The sequence below is a fragment of the Monodon monoceros genome, unplaced genomic scaffold (assembly GCF_005190385.1).
Source record: "Monodon monoceros isolate NGI ecotype Baffin Bay Population unplaced genomic scaffold, NGI_Narwhal_1 Super_Scaffold_2, whole genome shotgun sequence".
Lineage (NCBI taxonomy): Eukaryota > Metazoa > Chordata > Mammalia > Artiodactyla > Monodontidae > Monodon > Monodon monoceros.
Genome location: NW_021703776.1, coordinates 10,351,328 through 10,364,978, shown reverse-complemented (window position 1 = coordinate 10,364,978; position 13,651 = coordinate 10,351,328). Strand labels below are relative to the sequence as shown.

General features: G+C 38.1%; 1 protein-coding gene across 2 annotated transcripts in view; it reads right to left on the bottom strand.

Moving 5' to 3' along the window:
• CUNH7orf25 (chromosome unknown C7orf25 homolog) overlaps positions 1–13,651 on the bottom strand; it is a 110,752-nt gene that overhangs the window by 85,310 nt on the left and 11,791 nt on the right. For both annotated transcript variants that reach the window (XR_003795103.1, XR_003795102.1), the window contains exon 2: positions 11,383–11,456. The gene's annotated coding sequence lies outside the window, so the exon portion shown is untranslated. The remainder of the gene's footprint in view (positions 1–11,382; positions 11,457–13,651) is intronic.

The following is a 13,651-nucleotide window of genomic DNA, read 5'->3' as shown; positions in this document are numbered from 1 at the left end:
TTTATATATATATAATATATATTATACATGTAACGTACAAAAAATGACACAGAAAGACTGGAAGAAGGTACTAAAATGTTAACTATAGGAGTAGAATCATGGAGTACTTTGAAGTCCTTTCTACTTTCCGTGGTTTCCAAAGTTCTTATTAATACACATGTTACTTTTATACTTGGAAAAATAAAAATAAACATAATAAATATTTTAATATATGAATGTCTGTTAACAATGAAATCCTGGTTGACACAAATAAAACCAGGGCACTTTTAGAAACAAAATTTTCCAAATTTGGATTTTCAGAAACAGAGTTATCTATTACTTTTACAATGCTTTTAAATATGACAGGAATTTAGAAACTGTCAGAGTAGTAGAAACCTATAATTAAAAGACAGAAGAAAAGTTATCTTTCCAGGGATTATCTGTAGTAGGAAAAAAATCTAGCTAATTCTTAGAAAAACAAACCCTTGTCTAGATAGATCTCTCAAGTAATAGGAAGTGTCGGTTGGTGAAGTCTTAACATCTTGGTGAATTTCCTGATTGAAAGGTACATGCACATTTTCATCATTTCTGAAGCGTATGTATGTTTCTAACTCAAAATCACGAGGGTTCCCATCCTGCCTGGTTATACCTGTTTGCAGCAGAGCTGGGTTTGCAGCAGATGGTGAGAACGGGAGTGAGCAGAAGAGAATTAGGAGAGCTGGTCCCTAGTCTAGCCACGGGACCAAGGACCCTGTCGCTGTGCGTTTGTCACTTACCCGCCCAGAGCCCCAGCTTCCTCACCTGAAAACTGAGTCCACCGTACTAAACATCTTGGTGTGTTGCTGTGAATCCCACACCTGTTCCAGGGAACCATCTGAGGCGCTGGGAGCAGACAGTACCCTCAACAAGCTTTGGGAAAACGCTTCAAAGCACAGAAGAGCCACAGAGGGCAACCATATCATGTGATACGAGGCGCTTTGATAGCTGCAAAAGGAGAGACTAGAGAGAGGGAAATGTCCTTGGAGGAGACATTTATTGGTCTCCTTTCCCCAAGTCACGGGCAGTTGAAGGAATAAAGTGGCAGCATTACACAAAGGAGTCCCCATTAAGACCAGCGATGCACTAGGGCTGGCCATGGTGTTTGCGGAAGCTAAGACAGAGAGGTGGCTGGTGAAGCCCCCTGGTGAAGATCTTAAAGAGGCCTGCTCAGGTATAAACTATTATATATAGAGTGGATAAACAACAAGGTCCTACTGTATGGCACAGAGAACTATATTCAATATCCCGTGATAAACCATAATGGAAAAGAATATGAAAAAGAATGTATACTGTACAGCAGAAATTAACAGAACATTGTAAATCAACTATACTTCAATAAAATAAATTTAAAAAAAAATAAATTAAATAAATTTTTTTAAAAAGAGGCCCACCCAGAACATCAGCCCAGCTCCTGTTTCCTCTCAGTGATGCAGAGGGACCGTGAGACATGATGAGAGTCTCCGGTTCATGGGCGGGTGAAGATCCATAGCTGCTGTTGGGTCCTCAGACGCCCTACTAAAATATTGTGATAGGAAAGCTGCTGGTAGAGAGATCCGGGATGTAGGTGGTATGTATTTTCCCAGGTGCAGGATGGGATTAGAGCAAAGAGAAATGTGAAACCTTTCAATAGAGCACACTGGGCTGGTCATGGCAGGGACATCTCCAACCAAAGGGTTAAAAGGTTGCTATTATGTCTACAGAGCAAGACAAATCCCCTAACAACTGAGATCCTGTAGAGGGATCAGATGTACATTAGGACCTGGGGATGTCAACAATCATCTTTCAAAGGAAAAATAAAGTGCTCATAAACCAAATTCCCTCACTCACATTTCCTGAATATCTAATCCAGAGGGCTAATTGGTGAGCCTTTTCACAGCGCCTGTCTCCATGCCCTTTTGACTTTCCTTTTGTTTGTTTAACGATGTCTTGAATAATCTTCCTAAGGTTTTCTCTGACAGAATCAACAGGATCAAGTAACAATCTCACAGGCTAAGGGACAGAACGATTTGGTTGAACAGATAACAAAAGCTTCATCAAGGAAACCAAAAATTACTTCGGTGGAACAATGGTTCTAAATTCATTCTAAATGAATTCTTATGGATTTCTTTTCATGTATGTGACAAAGCAGACAGTCTGGGGTTTTTGCTTCCTGTCTAGTAAAGTGAAAAATAATTAATGATCACACAAAAGTTTATTTATTAATATTGCAAATTTTACGGAAAATAGATTGCTACTTTGAGACTGGACCACAATTATTTCTTCAGTGGTATTCTAAAATTTCAAGGAAAGAGAACTCATAAAGCTTTCAGAAATGGGCACCCACTGGTTCTAAGGGTGGTAGTGGGGTTTGTCTTTAGAAAGGCTCTTGTTTTATCCTTGGTTAGGCCTCGTTCTTGTAGAATAAAAGGCAGATACACAGTGTCTTCACTTGGCATGAAGGTAAAAATCTCTGGAAAGGAAAAGGTACATTCCTACAGAAATAAATAAATAAATATATAAATAAGGAAAAGGTACATTTCTATAGGAAACAAACCAACATTCTTCTCCTGTGAAGAAACTGGCCCTTTGGTCTAGGATGCCTGAAGACAGGTTTTCGGAGCTGATAAGATTAATGCTCAATTTATATGTATTTTAATGGGGGAGGGGGAAGCAAATTCCTAAGCAATGTCCGTAGTAGAGTTTCACTCTTTTGCGATGATAATGCAGCGTCTGAGATGAAAATATCTACAGGGATGTATAACCAAATGGTTGACAGAGAATATCCTCGAGGGTGAGACTAAGAAGGTCTTATTTTACATCCTTCTGTAAAATCTTCCATTTCTGCCCACTGGACTGTACGTCTTAAGGCCCAGTGTGCCTCTGAGCCTGGGCCATTGGGCCACTTGGGTGACAGAGGCGACCAGGTCCAACAAGGACCCAGGAAGGTGAGCCTGCTGTCCTGAGAGCCCGATCGCTGCAGCTGAGAAGATGCTCTGAGCGCTGGGAACAGTCCAGACCCCAGGTGGCCTTGGGAATGTACTAACTAAGGCAGGAGCAACTATGAACTAGATTTTGGAAGCAATATGCCGTTTAGGGAAGAAGTAGGAATGGAGCGTAGCTCAGAAGACACACGTCATCTATTTCCCACACACCTCTGCCTGCTGGACACATGCTCTCGGACAGGATAAATTTGGGGATGGTTCCCCCATGCCTCACTAAGGAAAGATGGCGGGAAAGGGGGGTGATGAATGATTGCCTGGGCTGTGTCAACTGAAAAGAAAAAGCACAACGTGAGAGTTCTGAGTTAAGTTTTACTTGGGGCAAAATGAGGACCATAGCCCCGGAGACAGCATCTCAGAGAGCTCCGAGAAACTGCTCCAAAGGGGTAGGGGGGAAGGTCAGTGTTATATACGGTCTTAGTGAAGGGGGGCGCGCACACATGCTTTCACAGAGGCTTGCTGCTGGTCGCGAGGAACAGATTCACCGCGAATGATTTTAGTGCTTTTCTAGATATGAGAAGATGCAAGAATTGGGCTCATAAAATCCTCTCCTGCTCTGTGATAACCTATATGGGAAAAGAATCTAAAACAGAGTGGCTATATGTACAAGTACAGCTGATTCACCGCGCTGTACAGCAGCAAGTAACACAACACTGTAAATCAACTCTACTCCAATAAAAAATTTTTTTAAAAAAAGATTCACACCTCCCCCCACCCCCCAAAAAAATTCCTCTCCTGAAAATATCTAACTATCTAAAGGCCTGTTCTGCCGGTTTTTCCCGGAGCACAGGGTGCCTCCTTCCTGAGCTCCACCCTGAGCCCCTTTCAGGGGGTGTTGAAGGTCAGCAGCTGCAGCGGTGTGTGGCTTAGTCCTTTCAGAGGCAGATGGCAACTGACAGTTTGCAGCCGGCAGCTGGCTGAAGTCACAGGCATTATGAATGAAACACAATACTAATTATCATGCTGGAGCAGGAGAGCTCAGGGCAGCAACCCCTCCAGCCCGCACCTGATGTCTATATTATTTCTAGCTCAGCACCTGAATTGAGCTGCTTTCCAATTTGAATTTGAGTTTTCTCTTTCCCAGTCACCGCAAACCCTTTGGAGAAGCTGACGTTTTCAGAGCGAATGAATTCACGTTCGAGTTCTTAAAAACACAGTTGCTTTCATACTGTAGGTGACTTTTGGCAGCCAGACATCTTAGCATGTATTTTGCTATGATGATTCTGAAGTTGAAAAATGTTTTTCTATACTTTCCGACTTAGGAGTTCATCGATAAGAAAATCTGTTCAGTATGACTTTGTTTCTTCCTTAATGAAAAGATTCTTCTTGAATGAAAAGTTTATTCTCTGTGTTGCTGGCTTGCAACTGTCCCATCCCTGGCTAAGCAAAGAACACGTCAGTCATCTAAACCACTGTTTGGAGAGATGTGAGCAAGGAATAGCAAGCATGGTAAAAGAAATTTCTTGAAATTTAAATATGTTGGGTTGACTATCATGAATTTCTGTTGATTTCTAGTTATAGGAAAGATTATTTCCCCTCTCAGGACACATTCAAATACAAGTGCCGTATTTATGGAAAGACATTGTCTTGATTTAACATAACAAATACCTTACAATGTACAAATTTTGTAAATTTATTATTTTCCAGACCTGGTTATCTGATCACTTGTATCAACATTTAGAGGCCAAGAGCAATTCTTATAAAAGGAAATGGAGGAGGGCTTGCATTAACTGGACCATGTGATGCAAGCATGATTATTTTTTTATTATTGAACTATAGTTGATTTACAATATTGTGTTAGTTTCAAGTGTACAGCAAAGTGATTCAGTTATATATATATTCAGATTCTTTTCCATTACAGGTTATTACAAGATATTGAATATAGTTCCCTGTGCTATACAGTAGGTCCTTGTTCGTTATCTATTTATATATAGTAGTGTGTGTCTGTTAATCCCATACTCCTAATTTATCCCTCCTCCCTTTCCCCTTTGGTAAACATAAGTTTGTTTTCTATGTCTGTGAGTCTGTTTCTGTTCTGTAAATAGGTTCATTTGCATTTTTTTTAGATTCCACATATAAGTGATAATCATGTAATATTTGTCTGTCTCTGTCTGACTTACTTAGTATGATAAATCTCTAGGTCCACCCATGGCAATATTTCATTTTTTTTCTGGCTGAGAAATATTCCATTATGTATATACATCTTCTTCATCCATTCGTCTGTCGATGGACGCTTAGGTTGCTTCTGTCTCTTGGCTATTGTAAATAGAGCTGCAGTGACCACTGAGGTGCATGTGTCTTTTTGAATTACAGTTTTCATCTTTTCCAGGTATATGCCCAGGAGTGGGATTGCAGGATCACATGGCAACTTTATTGTTAGTTTTTTAAGGAACCTCCATACTATCCTCCATAGTGGCTGTACCAATTACATTCCCGCCAACAGTGCAGGAGGACTCCCCTTTTCTCCACACCTTCTCCAGCACTTATGATTTGTAGACGATAGCCATTCTGACAGGTTTGAGCTGAAGCTGTAGTTCTGATTTGCATTTCTCTAATAATTAGCAATGTTGAGCATCTTTTTATGTCAGGCGTGATTTTTAGTGAAAGCAGACTTCTCCTAAAATAGCTTGTCATTGTCCCTTTTCTCTGACTTAATTTCCTTGATTTAGGAACGGGATAAATGCAACTGAATGAAGAAAGTAATCTAACAGAGAGTCATGTTTCACTTGCTGTTGTCATTGTTCTTTTTCAGCGTTATCTCGCACTTTGCCACCTGAGACCTAAGTCCCATGCTTACGGGAGAACGCACTATTCCATCCAGCCAAGGCTCAAGAGGTGATTACACTGTGGTGATGCAGCCAGCTGAAAACGAAGCAACCACGGGTGGACCATCTGCCCTCTCCCCCAGGAGACCCGTCAGCCCAGGAACCAGACGTCAGCAATGTCACCGACCTGGATGACATGATGGCTGCCCAGAGACCAGCGGTGCCACTGAGGAAACACCAACAGACCCACCTGGGAGTTCCATTGCCTCTAAGCACACTGCTCCCTGACTTTAGGTAGGGACTCCTGGTTGACATTCCAGATTTGTTTTGATCACCCTATTTGTGTCGGTTTTTCCCTCTTCATTCATGTACCTTTTACAATCCACCAGTCTGCTTGGCTCCCACCCTACCATCCTTGATAAATATGGAAACAAAACAACCACTCTGCTGTGGTCCAGCCATCACCTCACTCGGTTCTCAGAAATTCAAAAATCAGTAGGGTTTATTAGCCTCTCCCGTTTGATTTTCTTCCTGCAGAATTTTCTTTAGAGCTGTAACCTTGCTCTACTGTCACATTTTTGTCTTTTGAAACAATGTTCTACGTTCTAGAAATCATGCAGGCAGAATATATGTTCCCTATCTCCAATACACATTGTGCAAAACTGAAAGAGAAAGGGACACAGAATGCATGGGCACCCTTTTAGGGGGCAGAAGTAAATTGACTTTCTGGGCCTTACTCACACTATGCCCATTTGTTTTTCTTTTATAGACTAGGATCACGAGAATCTTCAACAGAAGAAATGCCAAGAGGGCTAGAATCTCACCAGATGGTGGCATTAATAATGGAACAAACTAGAACTGATGACAGAGACATCAAGTCTGAAAATGACACAAAGAATATAAATACTGTGAGATGGCTCCCCCCTCCCAAATTCTGCCTCTTGCCAAATAGCTTCATTTCTTCCACATTTTCCGTGGTAAAATACGGAACACAGAATCACGCGTCACGTCCAAAAATGCTCTGCTAGTGACATTGTATGGTTCACTCCTTTTTGTCATACATGACTTTAAATAATAAATTGATGGTTATTAAAATCACAGGACATTTAATAGGAGCTTATTTTACTTGCATCACCACTTTGATTCAAAAAAGGATTTAAGGTGAGAAGGAAAAAGGGTAAACAAAGGCCAGAACTTTACCTACAATCAGAACTGAAGTAGATCTCTAGGAATGAATGCCGTGTAGTTCCCCTTGCCCCACCTGGGTGACTCTAATGTGTGTGGCATCTCTCCTCTCCCACCACCATCTAACCCACGCACTCCCCTGTGGTTGGGCAGAGGTAAAACTCAGAATTTAGTTAGCAGATGGCAAGCTGCACACGTGTAGATGAACAGTCTTGAATCTGGAGACCAAGATCCAGTTGTACATCTTTGAATTGTTCGCCATCAGCATTGTAACTCCCCTGACCCACATACAACTTTCCTGCCACAAAAGTCCCAACTTCCCCCCGACTCCACGCTCCCCACCCCCAAAGACCCACAGACATACAGGAAAGGTATCCCAAGTCCGTGTACTCTTCAACACAGACACTGAAAATGACCCTCATTAAAATTGTTAGGATCCCCTAACAATACCTACCCTGTTCTGGAAGCTGTGCGGTCATGCAGTGCCATTCCCAAGGTCCTCTACTTGCCATGTCTGAATTATTGCCAGAATTATGACCAGGAGTTAAGGAAAGGGGAGTAATTATTTTAGGATTCAAACAAAAATCAGAAGGAATTGGAATTCTCAAAATGAAACGTAGTTGAGGTGCAAAGTAATAAAGGGTTGAATGATGCAAAAGAAAGGGTTACAAAAGTTTGGGTGTGTGCATGCACACACACGTGTGTGTGTAGCATATGTAGTATATATAATATAAATGTATAAATTATTCCAAAAAGAAATAATCAGCATGAAAATTCAAAGCAATCATATGTAAAATATACAAAAAGTATGACAACTAGCAAGAACTGTTGGTTACTAGGCCTTATTATGTGTCAGATTCTGCTTTAAATGCTGTCCATACAGTGTCTTATTTCATTTTAATCCTCATAACAACCCTGTAAAATAGATACTATTCTTATTTTGTAGATAAGGAAACTAAAGCTTGGTGAGGTTAAGTCACTTGCTCAGGGTTCACGCCAAGAGTAGCAAAATGAGGAATCAAATCAGGGCCTGCCTGCCTCCCAGGTGAGGTCTGACCATTACCTTGTGCTGCCTCCCAGTGGCAAGAGCTGGTAATTACCAAACATGAATTCTAGCTGTTCCTCCCTTCATTTCTCTAAAACTGTTTCTACCTATGAGATGAGATGGGTTGGGCAAAAATGATCTCCAAAGTCCATTTTTTATCCAGCATTCTTCATTGCACCAGATTTGCAAAAATATGTCCACGTATCAAATCGATTCTTAAGTATCCTGACTTCATGACCAAATTGATGCCGATTTATTCAGCCCGGAATTTATAAATTACACATTATGCCTAATTTGTGTCACCTTTGCATTCTCGGCACTGGGAACAGTTGTCTTTCACACCAGAGGGTCTCAGAAACGACTAGCACATCCTCAGGGACCTATGTAAGACCATTAAGCCACCTCCACACTTGTCTTTTTTGGAAAAAGGAAAGAAAAACTGGGGAAAAAATGGAGCTAATGGAGCTAGAATTGAAGTTAAAGATAATTTATTGAGTTCACTCTCTTTGTTTCATAAGTGATTAAATTAGGCCCAGAGACGACATTTTTGTTATATCGATATTGGTATTACCAGTATTATCATTACTATTGTCATCATTTTCATTTTCTAAGGGTCCTACTGGCTGAGAATTCTTCCTTCTTTATTCACTGTGAAATATCCCAGGATAAGAAGTGTCAGAGGCTCTTGCCTTTTTTTTCTGAGCTGGAGATTTAGGAACCACAGCCCTCTGCCCTCTTTTAGTCCCCACTCCACACACACACACACACACACACACACACACACACACACACACACAACTCATTCAGGAATTCCATCCTTAATCTTTAGATTATGGACAATTATTTTCCTTAGTGTATACAGTTTTGAGAAAAAATTACTTACAAAAATTTGGGGTGGGGGGACTTCCCTGGTGGCACAGTGGTTAAGAATCCACCTGCCAATGCAGGGGTCACAGGTTCGAGCCCAGGACGATCACACATGCCGCGAGCAACTAAGCCCCTGCACCACAACTACTGAGCCTGCACTCTAGAGCCCATGAGCCACAACTACTGAGCCCGTGTGCCGCAAAAAAAAAAAAAAAATACATCTTGACCAAAAGGGGGTTATTCCAGAAATAAAGGACTAGTTTAACATATGAAAGCCAATGTAATTAATGACATTAACAAAATAAATGAGAAAAATCAATAAATGAGACAAATGAGCAAAATTCAAATAAACCTACAAACAGACTATTGATAATTAAGAAATTTATCAAGGGTCCTGGGTCACTATACAAAAATCAGTTGTATTTCTATATGAGAGTGACAAACAAGCAGAAAATAAAATTTAGAATTACCATTTACCATAGCATCAAAACATACATATCTCTAAATAATCTCATGAAAGATGTATAAAATGTCTACACTGAAAACTGCAAAGCATTAATGGGAATTTTTTTAATAGACTTAAGTAAATAGAAGGGTGTACCCTAATCATTGACTGGAAAGTTCAATGTTGTTAAGACATCGGTTCTCCGAAAATTTATTTATAAATTCAGGGCAATTCCAATAAAATCCTAATCGTTTTTCTTTTTTGTTGGGGAGCTGGGTAGAAATGGATAAGCTGAATCTAAGATTTATATGGAAGTGCAAAGGACCTAAAATGCCCAAGGAAATACGGAAGAAGTAGAACAAAGCTAGTGCATTTAATCCACTAGATATAAAACATACTAAAAAACCACAGATACTAAGACAATGCAGTACTGTTACTATAATACACAAAGAGACCAATATAATAGAAATAAGAGTTCAGAACAGATGCACAAGTCTCCTGCATCTCATTTGTGAGGGAAAAACTCCACTGCAATTCAGTGGGAAAAGGTACATGGGGCTGGGTCAGTTGGACAGCTATACAGAAAAAACAAACAAACCTTGACCCCCTACCTTATACCAACCTAAATATAAAAGTTGAGGCAACTTATAAAATAAATATAGGAGAATAATACAGGAGAACATCGTCATAAGAGTAGGCAAATATTTCTTAAGCATGCAACAAAAACTACTAATAAAAAATAAAATATAATTAAATTGGACATCATTAACAGAACATGCATTCATGAAACACCACCACAAGACAGTGAAAAAGAAAACCACAGAATGAGGGTTGATATGTGCAATACATGCTTTAACAACAGACTCATATTCAGAATATATAAAGAATTCCTACAAATTAATAAGGAGACACAGACAAGCCAATTAAATGATAGGCAAAACACTTGAACTTTACCATAGAAGAATATTAAAGTGGCCAAAATTAAGCACAAAAGTCGCTCAATGTCATCAGTAAGAAGAATTACAAATTAAAAGTCCAATGAGCTAACACTTTCCATTCAGTAGAATGGCTAAGACAAAAAGACTGAAAATACTGGGTGCTTGATAGTAATGTGGTATAATTAAGACACTTACATTGTTTCTAATAGTGTCAATGTGTATAACCACTTTGGAAAAATGCTTGATGGTACTTTGCAAAACTAAACATGCATATGCTCTGCAACCCAGCAATTCCTCTTCTAGGTATATACCTAATAGAAATGAGTGCATATGTCCTATAAAATACACATAAAACAACATTCATAGCAACTTTATGCATAATAACTAAAGGCTAGAAACAACAAATTTTCATCAGTATTACAATGAAAGTAAGTCTTGTGTCCATACAATAGAGCCCTAGAGAAATGAAAGATAACTACTACTACACGCAACAATATTAGTGAATCCTGAGGAGAAAATATTGAGTAACAGAGGCAGAAACAGAAGACTACATAATGTATTACTCCATTATATAGAATGCAAAACAAATAAGACCTATCCAGGTCAGAATAATGGTTACTTCTAAGGGTAATGTTTCTGATTGGAAAGAATAATTAAATAAGCAATTGGAGGTATTAAACAACATCTCAGAAAACAGATAAAGAATAAGATGAAAATAAGAACTGACCTAATTCGGTTAAGAATTTGAGATAAAAGACAAAACATCTCAGAAATAAAGATTAAATTACTAGGTGCCTAAGGGAGAATAGGATGACCAAAAAAATGTCATAAGGGACATCACAAATAGAAATCACAAGTAGGAATGAGAAAAGCCAAGAAAACAGCAGAGATAAAAGAATGCAAATCAAATCTAACACAAATATAAGTAGAATACCTGAAGAAGAAAAATGAAATACAAGAACTAGAATACGTAAAACTATAATTTAAGAAAGCTTTCCTGAAAAATAGAAGTACCGAATCTACATATTAAAAAGGTATAGCACATATATGAAAACAGACTCCAAGTCATAACCAAAGAAATTATTATAATTTATAGAAAAAAATCTTCTGAACCTCCAGGGAAAATGACCAAATCACTTACCAAAGGAAGAAAATCAAGTTGGCATCAGGTTTCTTGACAGTAACATTTACCGCAGGAATATAATGGAGAAACACCTACAATAAAACAAGAAAAGAAAGTGTGAAATGAGGCTTTTATATCCAAGCAACCTTCCTTCACATATCAAAGCTACAGAAAAATAGTTTTGAACATGCAAAAACTCAGGGGATATGACCCATGAGCTCCTTTTGAGGAAGCTCATACTTGGAAAAACTGGTAAAAGGAAATTAGTAGTGAGCATTAAATATATTTAACTGAAGATCTAAGACTAAAACAAAGGTGAGAATAAGGGTGAAAGAACAGTATGTAGACATTAAACCATCTGACAAAGTAAAAACGGCACAACTTAAAAAGGAGAAAAAAAGAAAGGAAAAAGTATGATTAGTTCCTTGATTTACTTGTAAATAAGTGTTGGGAAACAGATTATATCATTTCAAGCTAAAAAAATAAAATAACAAGAGGCAAATAGCAGAAGGAGGGAGAGAGGGGAGAAAGGATGGAAAGGAGGGGAGGGGAAGGGGAGGAGAACTGAGGGGAGAGGACAGGGGAGACAAGGAAGAAGAGGAGGAAGGAATGAAGGAAGGAAAAAAACATGAAATGAATAAAAATGGGTTTCTATTGGGGTGGAGGGAAATGATGTGAGAGAAAGAGATAGAAACAATATTTTTCTGATGACACATTTATATAGTTTTCACTTTTGAACCACATAAGTTTACATATTTTAAAGAATAAAATTAATTTTTAAAACTCTAAAATCAATAGTAAACTGATACTAGTGAACCTAACTAGATATGTAATTAGTAACATAACACTGCAAGGAAAAAAAATAGTTACATGACTTTACAACAGTACTTTAACCATATCTCTTTAATAGGCTATAAGGACAAGAACTACAAAGAAATATTCACATTTATTTAGTGACTTTATTATAATCAGTAATAATAGAATTTTGAAATTTTTAATGTATATTGTAGCATAAGTCAAATACGCAATCTTGTTAGGAAGAAAAGATCTTCAGAGCAGGAGAAAAGAGTTTGAAATTAATATTAAGTAAAATCTTATAATGTTGATTTAATTTGATGACATCAATATAATTACTTTGAAATATGTAAACATTTTCATCTTTATGCTTTGAAAGTGCCCAGGATAAATGATGCCCTGGCCATCAGAATATTGTTTTGAAATGCCATTGGTTATTAAAGGTTCCTTGAAGAAACAGCTGATTCCAGGTCTCTGGTAAAATAGTACAGGTAATTTTGAGACATCTCGTTTTGCCAGAAAGCAAGAAAATGAAGATAATGTAATTACATCAAAAAGACACAGGGAAGTCAAAAGGGTTCCTACTGGCCAAAGTTTGAACAACTTAAGCATCAAAAAGCATAATAAGAGGGCATCATGAGAAATCCTGTGGTGATGAATATGTTCTATATTTTACTATGCTATTGTACTATAGTTTTGCAAGATGTTACCACAGTATTGGGGGAACTGTGTAAAGGGTACATGGATTCTGTCTGTATTATTTCTTACAACAGCACATGAATCTATAATGATCTCAAAATTTAAATTTCTATTTAAAAAAGAATAATAAAAATAAGAATAGAGCAGAAATCAATGACAGTGAAAACAGGAAATCAACAGAGAAAAATCAGTAAAACCAAAATCTGATTCTTTGAAAAGGTCAACAAAATCAATCCCTCTAGCCAGGTTAACTAAGAAAAAATGGAGGAGTTCACAAATTAATATCAGAGATGAAAGAGGAGACATTACTACAGAACCCATGGACATAAAGGTAAGAAATAAACACAGTGAACAACTCTATGGCACAAATGTGATAACCTAAATGAAATAGAGTATTCCTTGAAAGATACAATCTGTCAAAATTCTCACAAGAAGAACAGATAACATGTATAGGCATATGTATATAAAATAAATTGCTTCAAGAATTAATAACCTTCCAAAACAGAAAACACCCACCCCAGATGGGTTTACTGGTGAATTCTATCAAACACTGACAGAAGAAATTATGCTAATTCTCTACAGTCTTTCAGAGGATAGAAGCAGATGGAACAATTCCTAACTCATTATATGAGGCCACCTTTATCCTAATACCAAACAAAGACAAAGACATTATAAGGAAAACCGCAAACCAATATTTCTCATGAACACAAATGCAAATATCCTCAAAAAAATTAGCAAATTGAGTCCAACAACATCTAAAAAGAATTACACACAATGACCAAGTGGGATTTAT